We start from the raw sequence: 5,634 nt of genomic DNA, 5'->3' as shown, positions 1-5,634 counted from the left end.
CCATACACACATGCACTTACAAAAGACACAGACACATTGAAGGACACGCATGCGTAGACACATACAATAGGAATACAAAATACAAAATGGCTGATAGTTAGCAAGGTGAGACACACATAAGAAAGAAGGAAACAAAGGACCACTGATGAGGTCACAGAAGTGTGACGAAAGAACTCTGGCCGAAATAAGAATAAGATTAATGTAATATAAAGCTGAAAAAAAAAAATTAACACCAAATATACAGTGCGTGTGTTTTTATTGGCTAAACTGGCAATATGACCATCCCCAAGTACAACAATATATATATATATATATATATATATATATATATATATATATATATATATATACAGAGAGAGAGGGGGGATTTCGCTCGCACACACATATACTTGGAAACAATGCAAATTTTAACAAACAGAGCTCGTTCAAATCGTATATGTTTCACTATAGAAAAGTACTGATTAACATGGTGCGCTCATCACAAGCGATGTAATCGTGCCATTGTCAAACCCAATTATCGAATCCTCTCAGGAACAATTCGGATGTGCGCTATTGTACGCAGCCTTTCATGAAATCCTTTTTCCTTAAGACTTTCCTTTAACCATTTAGCATTCAAATTACACTGTCAAATATAATGTTTATTTATTCAAATTCGCTTGAATTAATCATGCATTATCTCACTGCTTCTACATTTCAATGATGTGATAGTATTGTAGGGTAGGTGTGAGAGGCCGAATTTGGTCAATTTGAACATAAAACATGTACAGGGTGTCCACAAAGTCTGGGTTCATGGAGTAAATAAAATCATAACATAAACAATTAAATATAAGAAATAATAATTTCCTAAAGTATATGTTAATCCCCATGTGGGTACATGGAGTAAATAAACTCATAACATAAACAATTAAATATAAGAAATAATAATTTCTTAAAGTATGTGTTAATCCCCAGGTACCCAGACTTTGTGGACACCCTGTAGAATATTTGGGCTTGATAGGGCCAGTTTAAATGTCAAATGGTTAATGGACCGAAAAGGTGGGACTCAGATAGTACCAGTTGTACTATGGATGGGATAACTGTCAAATTTGCCGATTGCTTGATTTATTGCCAATGATGCGTGTGTCTCGGTGAATGGAATGGTTTTCGTATTCTTATTTGGGCATTTCATACTAAAGGCTTCTCTAAGCTTTTTTTAGTGTCTCATTGAATGTTCACTGGTCACAGTACAGCCACGTTCCAGAGAATCAAGGAGAACGAGGTTGTAGTAATACCCTGAGACAGTCACCATGACTTTCTGTACCTATTACTGGCTGTTGAGCTTTTTAGTCCCTGGAGAAGATGCGAGACGCCATTCCATGAATTGAACCATAGCTTCCCAATCATACAACCACGTTTATCATCTGTCAACAGTTTGGAAACAGCATGTCTTCATCGGTTTCAAACGTTTCTACCAGATCAAATCAGATTTCTACTCTTTGTTTCTTCAAATCGGGCGTCAACTACAGAGGTACTCATTTTGCACACACTTTCCAACACCCAAAGTCCACCACTACCTTCTGTAATGTACTGTGACTATAGTTCAGTTGTGCAGCAAGCACACGGATTGGGGTTCATCAGTTCATGTGAATCAATTTATGCACCTGTTGGTGACTCGTTTCAGTTGTCGCAGTTGATGGTCTCCCTCTGCACAGTTTGTCTTTAATACTGGTTTCTTCTTCCTTAAACTTCATCTGTCTTTGTGCATTGCTCTTGTCAATGGTATCATCTCCGAACTCAACAACTTGTTGACTTCTGTGGATATTGGATGGCCTGCGTTCCCTTTCGAAAATCAATGAAGGTACGCTGATTCTAACTTAAAAAACCGTTTTATCTAGAGTGAAGAGCAGGAAGAAGAGTTTCTTACTCTATCAAAATAAGCAATTTGAAAGACTTATGTTAGTTAATAAAAACGATATAAAGGGTAAAGATTCCCTTCGGTCATGAATGACCATGAGATTGCACCTAGAAAGATACCCTCCGAGGCACGAGTCCGGGCAAAAGGAGGTGAGGAGTTTTTGTTAGGATGACTCAAACTGATTGACAGACAGATAGATAGATAGATAGATAGATAGATAGATAGATAGATAGATAGTTAGATAGATAGATAGATAGAGAGAGAGATGACTTTGTGTATATTGTGCACATATGCACATATACATACATTCGTACATGTATATATGCATATATGCATATATACATATATATGATATATATATATATATATATATATATATATATATATATATATATATATATATATATATATATAATTAGAAAATGGAGGATAATATGCTGAACCAAAGCACAGGTGTCCATGGACACCTGTGCTTTGGTTCTTTCTTTCTTTTTCTTTTCTTCCTTTCTTTTGTCACTTTTGCTATGAATTAAATTAATGAATTCAACGGGATACACCGTCTGCAAGTAGTTGGGTTCAGCATATTATCCTCCATTTTCTAATTGTTACACAAATTTTGGGTAAAACCTCCACTTTTACCCGCTCCCATTGATTGCACCTAGTATAGCACTAGTGTAGCAATAATTGGGTACCCTCCCAGCAGTATACTGGATAGATACTATCCCTTAGTGGGTTGAACCCCCAACCCCTAACTCTCTCACGTTATATATATATATATATATATATATATATATGTATGTACGCGCGCGCGCGTTTGTGTGTTTGTGTTTGTGTGTTTGCGTGTGTGTGTGTGTGTGTGTGTGTGTGTGTGTTGTGTGTATCACTGCCAGTTTCGTCTCAGTGCAACTACTAATAGCAATAATAACGGTACTGTTATCACCAACACACCAACTAATGCGCCACGATTGTAATATCTAAATATATACAAAACAGCTGCATCGCTGTCATCATCATCATCACCATCATCATCATCACCACCACCATCATCATCATCATCATCATGAACAGATGCAGTAATAACAGCAACAGCACCAAATCCACCATCGTCGCCACCACCAACCACAGTTGCAATAACAGCAGTAAGAGTAGAGCAACCACCGTCATTGCCATTACCACCAACACCACCACTTCAACATAAGCAACCACTATCAATACGCCGCATCTCATTGCACCACCAGCACCACCAGCATCGTCATTATCACCACAACCTTCATCAGCGTCATCAATACCATCAACACTACCACTCCCTCAAGCACCACCATAACCTCCAGCAGCACCACCACTAACCAACACCACCACCACCACCACCACCACCGCCGCCACCACCGCCAACCTCATCATCATCATTTTCATAAAGAACAGCAAAAGCAGCAACAACGCTATCTTTGTTTACACTTCCGGATAGAAGTTGAACCCCACAACGAGGGAAACCCAACAGAGAAGGGAAAACAATAAACAGTATTGATAAGATAAGGCTAATCTCAACAATGATGAGAGGGGTGGGGGTGAATGTCGGATGATACTGGCTCTGAGCAATTCAAAATCCCTATTGAACAGCGTGTATAGATCCTGGTTTCTCTTCTAAGTTATGATGTCATTCAGTGGTTATTCATGGAATATCATCATATCTCTCAATATACCATTGTCTAACAGTACTGGTTAACACTATATGTTCCTGACGAGGTCTAATAAAGTTGAAACATGTTCAGATTTACCAACTGTACTGTCAAGATCAAATTCACTTCCAGCAAACTGTTCACATTATACGCTTAAGTACTTTTAATTCATTAATTCATTAATTAAAGCTGGAGAGGTGGCCGAATCGTTAGCACGCCGGGTAAAATGCTTCTTGGCATTTCATCCGTCTTTACGTTCTGAGTTCAAATTCCGCCGAGGCTGATTTTGTTTTTCATCCTTTCGGGGTCGATAAAATGAATACCAGTTGAACAACAGAGTCAATGTAATCGATTTATCCCCATTTCCCGAAATTGCTAGCCTCGTACCAAAATTTGAAATCAATTAATTAATATTTCGAGAATTAAAGGCGGTGAGCTGGTAGAATCGCTTTCACGCATTTTGTCCGTCTTTATCTTCTGAGTTCAAATTCCATCGAGGTCGACTTTGTTTTTCATCCTACCGATAAAATGAGTACCAGTTGAACACCGGGGTCAATGTAATTCATTTATCCCCTCCCCCGAAATTGTTGGCCTTGTGCCCAAATCTGAAGCCAATATTTCGAGAATTAATTATCAAGCTAATGATTTTCTTTCTTCACAGTAGAAGTAATTTTATTAATTAAAATCTATTAACTCACTAGCAACCTTATTTGGGTTTTATACGGAACGGGTCCCTTAATACTTTCCTCACAATCCTTCTTGTAAAGAACAGCTTTGAAATGAAATGAAAACAAAAACGGAATGGTTGTGGTATTGGTAAACTACTTAACTTGTCAGAGAGAATCATCTTAAATATTGATGAGATGAGCCATCTTAGATCTGAGAGACTGAAAAGTGGAAAAGGCTGACAGCAATGAGGTTGACTAGCTCGAGTTAATTAATCATCGTGCAATGCAAACTATGTATATAGGCTGTATATATTTATGCGTGTATGTGAATATATATATATATATATATATGTGTGTGTGTGTGTGTGTGTGTGTGTGTGTGTGTGTGTGTGTGTGTGTGTGTGTAGATAAATATATACTTATATATATACACACACACATATATATATATACTAATTTATATATACGTATGCTTGTATATATATATATATATATATATACATATATAGATAGATGGGTAGATAGATAGATAGATAGATAGATAGATAGATATATAGATAGATAGATAGATAGATAGAGAGACATAGAGACAGAAAGACAGGTAGAAACAAACAGACATAAAAATATAACCATGCTAACTTAATCCTATTGAAATCCCCCAGTCATGTCACGAAGACTTTGTTTCATTGACAATGATAATGTGTTTACAATATTATAGTACTTTAATAACAGGCCCTTGATACAAAATCCTGTATAATTCATTAGATTTAAGCAATCGATAATGCAAAAAGCTGGACAAACGAGTTGCACAGAAACTCTGAGATATTAATTAGACACGCTATTAACAGTTGATGTTCTAAACTGGCTTCAAGAGCGTTCTTGGCATAAAAAGAGGCAAAGGAAGGATAACAAAAATACTGAAATAGATTATTGATTCATCGAAAGGAAGAATCAGTAATTAGGACACTCAACCTGAAACAATATAAGAGGAAACAGTCGCTCAACTTGTATGAAATAACAGACAAATTTCCCTCAAATCACATTTTATGGGAAGCAGCAAGTTGATTACATCGATCCCAGTATTTGACTGGTACTTTATTTTATCGACTTCGAAAAGGATGTAAAGCGAAGTTGACTTCGGTGGTATTTGAACTCAGAACACATAGAATCAGAAGATATATCGCTAAGCATTTAACGATTCTGACAGCTCGTGCTTCTTTAACTTGTTAAATAAATGATGGAAACATTAGCTAATGAAATCCACAATATCGTTGTCATTGTTGTCGGCTGTGTCTTGTCACAATAAGATGTCCATATTTCACAACCGTATAATTTTGAGATGGCATCTATTTGATAAACCACCAGTTTTGTTTTTAGGGTAAGTTTTTCGTTCTTA

The sequence above is a fragment of the Octopus bimaculoides genome, chromosome 2 (assembly GCF_046866305.1).
Source record: "Octopus bimaculoides isolate indiv1 chromosome 2, ASM4686630v1, whole genome shotgun sequence".
Lineage (NCBI taxonomy): Eukaryota > Metazoa > Mollusca > Cephalopoda > Octopoda > Octopodidae > Octopus > Octopus bimaculoides.
The sequence above is the reverse complement of the archived record's forward strand: the minus strand, read 5'-3'. Positions refer to the sequence as shown.